At 35.9% G+C, this 11,820-nt stretch overlaps 1 non-coding gene across 1 annotated transcript; it reads right to left on the bottom strand.

The window, feature by feature from the left end:
• Positions 1-203: 203 nt before the first annotated feature.
• On the bottom strand, positions 204-310 carry LOC141722020 (small nucleolar RNA R71). The gene has a single exon (XR_012575057.1). It is a non-coding gene; the product is annotated as a small nucleolar RNA R71 (small nucleolar RNA).
• Between the last annotated feature and the right edge of the window lie 11,510 nt (positions 311-11,820).

The raw sequence follows: 11,820 nt of genomic DNA, 5'->3' as shown, positions 1-11,820 counted from the left end.
ACATCTGAGATTTCATCGAGATCTGTGATACTTTCAAGTTCAATGGAGTTACTGAAGATGCTATAAAGCTGAGGCTTTTCCCATTCTCTCTGAGGGATAAAGCTAAGTGTTGGTTGCATTCTCTACCACCATGCTCTATTACTACTTGGGAAGATCTGGCTCAGAAGTTTCTCACTAAATTCTTCCCTATGGCGAAGACTGCTGCAATCAGGAATGCTCTTACTCAATTTGTGCAACAATGGAGAGAATCTTTGTGTGAGGCTTGGGATCGTTACAAGGAGATGCTAAGGAAGTGTCCTCACCATGGGATGCCTGACTAGATGATCATTAACTGCTTTTATAATGGGTTGAGTGCAACTTCTAGACCCATGCTTGATACAACATCAGGTGGAGCCTTATGGGCTAAAATATACGATGAAACTTATGAACTGATTGAACTGATGGCTGCTAATGAATACCAGAACCCAACTCAGAGAATGCCTCAAGGCAAGGTAGCAGGAATTCTAGAAGTGGATACAACTACTACTATAACTGCTCAGCTTCAGGTTTTGATGATGAAGGTGGATTCTTTGGCTAATTATGGAGTTAATCAGATTGCTAGTGTCTGTGAGCTTTGTGCTGGTGCGCATGAGACTGAGCAGTGTGCTATTTCTTGTGAATCATCTCAGTTTGTGAGCAACTTTCAGAGGTTGCAGCAATGTGTTCCAGCCACCTATCATCCTAACAACCGCAATCATCCTAACTTCAGTTGGAGCAACACTCAGAATGCGGTGCAACAGCCTTATCGACAGTATGCAGCAAAGTAATACAACCCTCATAGTTTTCAACAACCGCAATATGCACCAAGACAACAACTCCAACTTCATCAGCTACCACAATCTAATGAAAAATCTGAATTGGAGGAGTTGTGGCTCATGTGTAGGAGCCAAGAGGTTTCTATTAAGACCTTGGAGAATCAAATTGGGCAGATTACCAATGCCTTGCTGAATCAACAACCTGGTACACTCCCTAGTGACACAGAATTCCAGGCAAGAGGGAAGCTAAGAAGCAGGTTAAGGCAATCACATTGAGGTCTGGGAAGGTTACAAATCCTGAAAAATCTCAAGTTCTAGAAGTTGAAGTTGTGGCTGAAGAAGATGTGCAGAAGGAAGCAGAGGTGGAACCAAGGAAGACAACTGTTGTCAACACTCCTCCTGAGGCTAATACATGGGAAAACTAGGTTTATCCTCCACCTCCTTTTCCTAAGAGACTGCAGAAGCAAAAGTTGGATAGGCAATTTTTTAAGTTCTTGGAAGTTTTCAAGAAACTTCATATCAACATACCTTTCGCTGAAGCTCTTGAACAAATGCCTAGCTATGTGAATTTTATGAAAGGTATTCTCTCTCGGAAGGTGAAGCTCGGTGATTTAGAGACCGTTGCTCTTATGAAGGAATGTAGTGTTGTGCTGCAACATAAATTGCCTCCAAAGTTTAAAGATCCTGGGAGCTTCACTATTCCTTGCACCATTGGAAACTTGTCGTTTGATAAGTGTTTATGTGATTTGAGAGCTAGCATCAATCTGATGCCTTTGTTTGTCTTTAAGAAGTTGGATTTACCTGATCCAAAGCCTAATTATATGTCCTTGCAGTTTGCCGATCCTTCTATTACATATCCACGAGGCATTGTGGAGGATGTCTTGGTCAAGGTGGACAAACTCATCTTTCCTGCTAACTTTGTAATTCTTGATTTTGAGGAGGATAAGAAGATTCCCATAATTTTGGGAAGACCTTTCTTGGCTACTGGCCGAACCTTGATTAATGTGCAGAAAGGTGAGCTGTTGTGCAAGACATGCATGTACTTTAACAAGACTAAGTCAAATTGACAACCCTAAGTAAGTTGTATTGTAATCTTAGTTTGCATTTTGTACTTGTAACATTTAAAAGTCTGTAAAAATGCCAAAGGAGTAGACTGGAGTCTTTTTCTTTAAACAGTATCAAGCCTAAGAATTCTATCTGGAAGAAGATCAAGAAGATCATGCCTCAGAAGAATTATGAAGAAGCTTGGAGTTGAATAAATTTGTTTTCGAAAAAATGTTCTAAGTCAAGATCTCAACAAGTCACAAATTTAGTGTTATAGAGAAGTCATTCGAGAACTCCAGAATGACTTATAGAGAACTCAGGAAAGCTACTAGAGAACTCATATATCGACACGCCAAATTGAAGACATGAAGATTGGAGTTATCGATAAGTCATTTCTTCACTAGAGAACTTAGAGTTATCGACAAGTCAACATTCATTAGAGAATTCTGAGTTATCGATAAGTCAAATTCCACTATAGAACTCAGAGATATCGATAAGTCAAAACTCACTAGAGAACTCTGAGTTATCGACAAGTCAAATTTGACTAGAGAACTCTGAGTTAACGACAAGTCAATAAGCCACTAGAGAACTCAGAGATATCGATAAGTCAAAGTGAAGGTCTGAAGACTAGAGATCTTGACAGGCCAAATTCTCTTATGGAGAACTCAGAGAGCTCTATAAGTCAAATTTACTATAGAGTATTAGAGATCTCGATAAGCCAATATACTTATCGAGATGTCAGGTTCTCTATAGACCAAACTGGAGATCTCGAGGTAAAATCCCAAAGTACAAAGTGCAGACCAGTTCAATATCCAAGATTAAAAATCAACAAACAATCCAACCAGATGTATTGACAAGTCTATGATAAGCAGCTTGAAGAGTGTGCAAGATTAAGGGTGAAGATTAAGTGACAGAGGAAGATTAAAGTTAACACAGTGTGCAAAGATGTGTTAAGCCAGAAATTGAAGATATGATTTTCCTAAAATGGAAATGACAAGTGACGGTTTACTAAAGTTAATAGCATGTCTTATTATACACTGTGTAAACCAGTACTTAACTAAATTATAAAGTTAACACTGGTCCTTTGTTAGATGTAACAATTAGATCAGGAACTCTTGTATTCTCTCAAGAAAGAAACTAAGCTCTTTATCAACAAATAGCCTTGAATTTTTGTAGCAAAGCATTCTTAATTTTAATATAAAATTAAATGAGTTTTGAAAGATCTTTGTTCTTTATTATTGCATGTTTAATTTCTGCATGAACACATTTCACTGCAAAATTTGATTTACTTTGTTCACAACCAAAATGGTTCAAGAAAATCATTAAAACACAAAAACACATTCACCCCTATGTATAATTCATTACCTAACAAGTAGTTTCAGAGCAAAATCTGAAAATAAACAGATTCAAGATCTTGGAAGAATGAATACACAGAAAATCAGTAGCATCAAAATTCCTACTTTTGACAAAGCTAACTACACTCTTTGGAAAAAGAAAATGTTGCTGTTTATCAGGATGGCCAATCCACTCTACATTCAGATTCTTAAAAATGGGCCCTTCACTCCTATGGTTAGAGTTGAGGAATCAACAGATGGTGATATGGTCATCCCAGCTAATTATGCACCAAAAGACCCTTTTGAGTACTCTGAGCCTAAGAAAGAAAAAGTTTCTCTGGATAGTGGCTTGCAGCTGATATTGATAGAGTTACTTGATAATGTAATGTACAACAATATTGTCAACTGTGACACTGCTAAACAAATCTGGGAAAATATTGAAATACTCTGTGAAGGAACTGAGGAAGTTAGATCTAATCAAAGAAGGATACTGATTTCACAATATGAGGGTTTCATGGCCAAGCCAAAAGAAAGTATCACTGATGTGTTTGAAAGGTTTAATAAACTGATAAATGACTTGCAGCTCCATGACAAATACTATGAATCTGAAGAAGTGAATCTGAAATTTCTGCTTACACTTCCTGACCATTTGGAACATAAAATTGCTGCAATCAGAGAAGGGAGAGATCTAAGAAGGATAACACTGGAAGTTCTTTATGGAATCTTAAAAACATATGAATTAGAAATGATTCAAAAAAAATCATTAAGATCTGGTCAAGGGCATGTTGTAGATGGTTCAAGTGCTCTAATTGTCAATGAAAGCCAGATCTCTAATGGTGAGCTAAGATCCCAGACACCAGTTACCTCAACAAGTAAGAAAAGAACCAATGATTCACAGGAATAAGTCATTCTGGAATTGGAAAAAGATGAGTTCTACACCCTAGACAAACTTGATGAGCTTGATCAGTCAATGGTCTATCTGGCAAGAAAGTTCTCTAACATTATAGTAAAGAAGCCAAGATTCTTCAAGGGTAAAGGATAATCATTCAACAAAGACAACAACTTGAAAGGAAAAGGGAAGTACACTTCTAATAGCAAGAAGGTCATATGGATCATTGATAGTGGATGTTCCAGACATATGACAGGTGATAAGGCCCTACTATCACAGTTTGATGAGAAGGCTGGCCATTTGGTGACCTTTGGAGATAACATAAAAGGATTCACAATGGGATATGGCAAGATTGTTTCTAAAAATGTTGTCATTGATGATGTAGCACTAGTAGCTGGTCTTGAAATGAATCTTCTCAGTGTTAGCCAATTTGCAGATAAAGGTTTTGAAGCCTTATTCAACACAGAAGAATGCACTTTTATCAGCAAGAAAACTGGTGAAGTTGCTCTGAAAGGAGCAAGAAAAAGAGGCTTGTTTGTTGCAGACTTGGACTCAACAAATAAAAATGGAATTTGTTGCTTCTACACCAAGGCATCAGAAGAACAAAGCAAGTTATGGCATAAGAAGTTGTCTCACTTAAATTTCAAGGCAATTAACACCTTGGTCAAAAAGGAGTTAGTAAGAGACATGCCTAAACTAGAGTTTGCTCAAGTTGAAGTTTGTGAAGTTTGTCAGAAAGGAAAAATGAAAAGATCAAGTCACAAGTTAAAAACTGTGAATTTTATAAGTGTACCATTGCAACTTATTCACATGGACTTGTTTGGGCCAGTAAATGTCTTATCAATTTCAAGGAACAAATATGCACTTGTGATGGTGGATGATTTCTCAAGATACACTTGGGTAGAATTCATGGACTCCAAAGATGAGACTCCACACATCATAATTGAACACATCAAGAAGATAGAAAAATAGGCTAAAGATTATAATTGTGTAAAAAGATTGAGAAGTGATAATGGAACAGAATTCAGGAATGCAACATTGAGTGAACTCTGCAAAAACAAAGGCATTTTTCAAGAATTCTCAGCAGCTAGAACACCTCAACAAAATGGAGTAGTTGAAAGGAAGAATAGAACATTAGTTGAAGCTGCTAGAACAATGTTGCAAGATGCCAAGTTGCCAACAAGTTTCTGGGAAGAGGCTGTTAACACTGCATGCTACACTCAAAACAGATATCTCATTACAAGGTTGATGGCAATTCACCTTACTCAATCATGTCTAATAGAAAGCCTACTGTAAAGCATCTTCATGTGTTTGGAAGAAAGTGTTACATTTTGAAAGAAAACCCTGAATATGTGGGAAAATTTGACTCAAAACTTTATGAAGCAATTTTTCTGGGATATTCATTAGAGAGAACTGCCTACAAGGTCTATGTGATTGATTAAAAGAAGATTATGGAAATCACAAATGTGACTTTTGATGATGACAAGTGTCCAGGCTTGGAATACCTTGATGAAAATGAAGCTGAAGCCCTTGCATTTAAAAATATCAACATTGATAGTGATTTTGATGGAGAAGAGGATGTTGATGCACAACAGATGATAAATGAAGAGACTACTGAATAGGAAAATCATGGAAATGGAAGCTCATCTCAAACACCTGAATTTGATAGCACAGATGTGACGCCCTCCAAACTCGAGTCAGAAGTTTGGGGCTCACAACACACACACACACAATATATATAAACTTGTATGTAAAATATTACATGCATTGACCCTTCTTTACACAACCACGGATCATAACAGGTTTAAGTATGAAAACAAGCCTCAACCTTAACTTTTATTACATCGCACCAAATCCCAATTAGTTCAACTTACAATTGATAGTGACATCGTTCTTACAATCTCGCATAATTCGTCTACAATATAACTCCTGCAAGCTTGATTCAACTTAACCTGGAATCCTAGCTCGCATGTTGGACTGGGAATCCTCGTTATCAATAAATTTCCTTTTCAACTGTTGAAAACATAAAAAGTTTTGCAAGAGTGAGCTAACTAGCTCAGCAAGTCATATTAGCAACAATTGAGGTTAAACAATAATCAATTAGAATGATTCAGAAGAATCAAGTTTCTGAATAAGTAATGATTAGAATTGGATATTCACTTTTCATTTTAAAAAACAAAGGTTAGGCTGCTGATCAGTCATGCACTAACCCCGAGCAAGGCTCCCAGCTTTGCTCTATATACTGGATCCAAGGCACGCATTGGCTTATTATGACCACGAATCTGGTCCGACCACAAATCTGGTCCACATTTATAAAACCATCCAATCCTAAAACAATTCAATATGATAACCAATGTAATTCAATAAGCTGAATCATAAACAACATTTATTTTGAAGCATAGGGTGGTTCACAATACCATGAAGGTATAACAAGGAATTCAAAAGATTGGCTTTCAATCAAGGAAGGAATCAGAAAGTAGAAGACCAAGGGTTCAAGGGTTCAAAGGATTGGTCTCATGTTAAACAAGGAATAAGGGTTGATATGTCAAGCAATACAGTATCATAGATCATTATGTGGTAGATATGTGTTTGTGGAGTAGTATCGTATGTGTTTAGCTCGTATATGAGAATTCAACAATCAATGGTTTATGAAGAATAAGGCTTATGGCTCAAGATCAATAGGAATCAGGGTTCAAGGTTGATCAGTTTAAAGTGCTCAAAATATAAAACTGTAGTTATTTTGAATAATAACAACATGTTATGAGAAAGTTTGAAAATATTGCAATATAACTTGAAGAAAGGTTCAGAAATACTTGCCTTATCACAGATGATTTCCAACTTTTCTTGGACTCATCTAACCGTTTTACTCATCAACCACTTTCCTTCTCTTTCTATGCCTTACTTCTATTTATCAATCACTTGCCTTCTCTTTCTACGCTTCGATTCTATTTATGGATCACTGGTTTCCTTTTCTATGCCTCGCTGCCTCTACTAGGAATCACAAGTATCTATCAATATTCAAATTCATATTATTCTAATCGTCACATAGACGTCATAAGCTTTTATCTACCCTTCGTTTTACCCAAATTTGATTTACGGATTGAAAGTTACAGCAAAAACTGTCAAACAATAACCACACAGGCATATAACACATCAATCAGGTAGCACGTATATAACCAACCTGAGGGTTGGTTAACTCTTTGAAACCACTAAAAGGATTTGAACCATAAAGATCATCAGCTACTTGAGAATATTCATGGAAACTCATGTTTTATATATGTTCGATAACTGATAAAACAAGGGCAAAGTAATCAAATGAAACTGAACAAGGATATGGAATTGACAGAATGAAAAGTACAAGACATAACAAAATTGAGAAGTACTGAATTGAAAATACAGGAATTGAAATGAACCGTAAAAGACAACTGATTCTTCGATACCGTCCCCCTCCTGCTGAACACCGTAATATACTGTAAATATCAGTTGGGCTGAAATGGGCCTAGAGCTGCAATTGGGCTTCTTGGTACTTGTCTATCTGGTGGCCCAACTCCTTATAAAACACTTCTCGACCCAGTCTCTCCTGCTGGTTACAATCCTTACCCCTTGAAAAGATCCTTGTCCTCAAGGATGATTCAAACTTAAGATACACTTTACAAATGTCACCCTCCCTGGATCATATACAAGTGTTATAACTTTCCAATACCATGCAAGGGCCATTAAATAATTCTCTTTCTTCAGTTTGCAGCAGACATTACTTATACATTTCTCACTTCCTGAAACCTTCTCCGTTCTTGGACTTGCACTCCTACCTTCCTCAGGACTCTCATTCTCATAATTACTGTTATATCTTCCAACATGTCTACTCAAGTCATTAACACTTTCTAAAGCCGAAATATTAATATCATAAGCTATATTATCTCGGACCTTGTCATCATGCACATCGAGCAAAACAATTTTTTTCAGTAGCTCAAACAAGTCTGAAGTCACGCAACTTAAAGGTATAGCAGATACGAAGAAATTGAGTACAATCTCACCTTGAGTACAAGTTAATACGTTGATGCCTTTGTGATCCATAGTATTAAACAAGCTCCTTTCCCCGACAGAATTTAGCACTACAAAGCCATCAAGTATGCTAAGCAACCACTTTTTATTCGAATGTGAAGCACGATGCTGATGTTCATAGATTGCCAGGTTGTCAAAATCAGGAGTCACATTCCTTAACGAAAACAATCTACAGGCTGATTTTCTTGGGCACTTGAGAGTACAAGACTCTAGATTAGATTTTATTTTTGAAACAAGGATTTGTGGGAGATTAGGAGGATCTGTGATTATCCACTCTTGATAGGCTGCTCGAACATTTGCAACAAACACATGGTTAGTCACATATGTCATTTTACAGTGCGCCTTGTATCTTCCAAGCATATCTTTAAACCCTTAGACCCCAATAGTACCAATGTGGCTTGGAATTTGACTATCAAATAGTATTGATGCAATGTAAGCAGTCATCTCACTGACTATCACCCAACAACCAATATATTTACTAGAACACAATAAGGATAAATAAACATTAACACTCAGCGCTGAAGTAAACGAGGCCTCATTGAATTTTTTAGAACTCAGGTGCATTGCTATAACCAGGAAAAGCTTTTCATTGAAACTTTCCAACTCGAAATATCCCAACAAAATATGTATCCAAGACGGAGCATCAGGATCAGAAATTATCATACTTCCAACATTATTCCTCTCCAACAGATTAGTTTGGTTGATCAATTTAATATACCATTTTGGATTTCTACATTTGGACGTAGCTTTAAAAGTTTTAACTAGATATGCACAAGCCAATTCTAATTCCACAATTATACTAACCTCATCCAACTTATCACAAGATCTTAGCCCATGATTCACTCCAAAATCAGATCTTCTGAATGCTACATGATTATCTTTAACTACTCCAATTTCCTTTAAAGACACCAAATGGACTACACATTGCTGGACTTCAACCTCCATAACTTTGTCGCAGCCATAAAATGCATTTTCATGAAAAGTAAACCCTGGCGGAATGATTGCAGTGCCAGAATTCTTTAATACTGAAATTTGAAGCTGTAAAAGAGGATCAGAACTAAAACCAACATCAGCATCTGAACTTGATATAATATGCACTTTTAATACCAACTGAAAAAGTCCATCTCTAAAACTAAAAATATATACAGGAACTAGGCCTCCACCAGGATCAAAGTTATGTATATTTCTCTTGCAAGCTGTGGCATACCACTTATGCATATTATTTACAACTGTAAAAACTCTAGTAGTGTTCCTGATTTGTATCACATTAAGGCCAGGAACAACAATGATATTCTTCGTTGTTTGCTTCCACAAATCGTTAACAATAGCATGTGTGCTAAGATTCTCATCTCTACGGATTTCACCAGCAACACCATTCACTGATGTTTTACTTCTTGTTTCAACTGGAAATTCAATGTCATCGAGTCTCTTATCTAATTTCATCTCTTCATTTTCAGCTAATACACTTTCTTCAAGCAAGGACTGCTGAAATGTAGCCAGAGTAATAGCTTCTTGTAGTGTCTGAGGTGCCCAAAATTCTAAGGCATCTCGAAGTTCTTCTTTCAATCCTTCAACGAAGCAAAAAGAGAGAAGATCATCTTCAAATTCACGCTTAAAAATGAACTCAGCCCTATTTTTAACATGTACAAAATCCTCAACATACTCTGTAACAGAACTTGATCTCTGATATACTAATAAGCTATCCAGCACAACTGAATCATCAAAACTATTTTTTAATTTTTCCGAGTTACTAACTGGTTCAGTCAAATATGTTGAACTTCCATCATCAATATCATTCTCAATTTCTTCGACACCTCTTTTCACTTCTTTCATTTCGATATTATCATCTTTACCCACATCTTCTAAAGTTATATCAATTTCTCCTTTTAATCCATCTCTTGCATCCTGTCCACCCATACCCTTGTTAATACTTTGATCTTCACGTTCCTTATATCCATCAGTTTTGACAAGTATAGAAACACTATTCACGACTTCATTTATATTCTTAAATTCTTCGCCACACACATGATTATTGAGATTTGAAATCAATTCAATACTAGATGCAACAGTAGAACATGGAGTTGTTAATGGACTTGTTGATTCAAGAGCGTAATAAAGTTGGCCAGTAGAAAGGGTATGACATGTCAGAGTATATGGTGAAGCAATTATGCTACTGGTATCAAAATTTTCATCAGCTAAAACATATTCCTTCTCAGAACTTGTATCAAACATCTGATATGCACAAAATTGAGAAGCGTATGATTCTGATGTAACTGTGGGTGGTGGTTCATACTCATGTGAATAGTACATGCCAGGGTTACTCACCTGATGTTGGGGGAAAGAGTACGCAGTCGAATATAATGGTGAAGTATCCACCAAATTCATCCCTGTCATGTCCGAGGAGCGATGGCTCTGATACCAATTGTAACCAACCTGAGGGTTGGTTAACTCTTTGAAACCACTAAAAGGATTTGAACCATAAAGATCATCAGCTACTTGAGAATATTCATGGAAACTCATGTTTTATATATGTTCGATAACTGATAAAACAAGGGCAAAGTAATCAAATGAAACTGAACAAGGAAATGGAATTGATAGAATGAAAAGTACAAGACATAACAAAATTGAGAAGTACTGAATTGAAAATACAGGAATTGAAATGAACCGTAAAAGACAACTGATTCTTCGATACCGTCCCCCTCCTGCTGAACACTGTAATATACTGTAAATATGAGTTGGGCTGAAATGGGCCTAGAGCTGCAATTGGGCTTCTTGGTACTTGTCTATCTGGTGGCCCAACTCCTTATAAAACACTTATCGACCCAGTCTCTCCTGCTGGTTACAACGTAGCACATAGCACGCCAGATATTCGATCAAAATAATTTTTCAAAGAAGATTCGGGGTTAAAATGATTTTTCAGATATTTAATATGAATTTTTGAACATTTTTCAGAATTAAAACGGGCCTCCGAATCAATTTATAATTAAATAACAGAATTCGAACACCCCAATCTAACTTTAAAATAATTTTATACTAATTATCGAGCCTTGAAAATAATTTAAAATAATATTTTAAAACACGAAACTATTTTTTAGAATTTTTAAATTAATTTTAAATAATTAAATCTAATTATTAAATTAATTAAAATTAATTAATTATTATTTAAATTAATTAATCAATTAATAACAAATTAATTGATTCATTAAAATAATTAAAAACTAATTAAAATTAATTAATAAAATAATTTCAATTTATTTTTGAATAAATAAATAATTAAAATATTTTCTGAATTTAAAATAAATAAATAAATATTTTTCTGATTTTTAAAATAATAAACAAACCATTTTTAATACAGAAATCCATAAGTTTTTAAAACAAGCATCCATTATTTGTAAGAATTCAGAAACTTCGGGGCTTAAAGTATAAAAATATAATTTCAGAAATGTTTTTGAATTAAAATGGATCAAAACCGGGTCTATTCTGGGTCCAAGGTCGACCCGAACGGGTCAATCAAGAACAATATAACCCGCCGGAAAATCGCAGAGTCCGGCGAGCCCAATTCGAACAAATCTCCAGTTGTTTGGTGAAATCTTTTGCAGAAAAATACTCTTGAAGTTTCCAGGAACCCAGGGCCATGCTTCGTTTTTGTTCGTAACCGGTTCTGTCTTTCCAGTGAGAACGCCATTGAAGCCAGTCG

Source organism: Apium graveolens, chromosome 4 (genome assembly GCF_009905375.1).
Source record: "Apium graveolens cultivar Ventura chromosome 4, ASM990537v1, whole genome shotgun sequence".
In the NCBI taxonomy this organism is placed as follows: Eukaryota; Viridiplantae; Streptophyta; class Magnoliopsida; order Apiales; family Apiaceae; genus Apium; species Apium graveolens.
The sequence above is the reverse complement of the archived record's forward strand: the minus strand, read 5'-3'. Positions and strand labels throughout refer to the sequence as shown.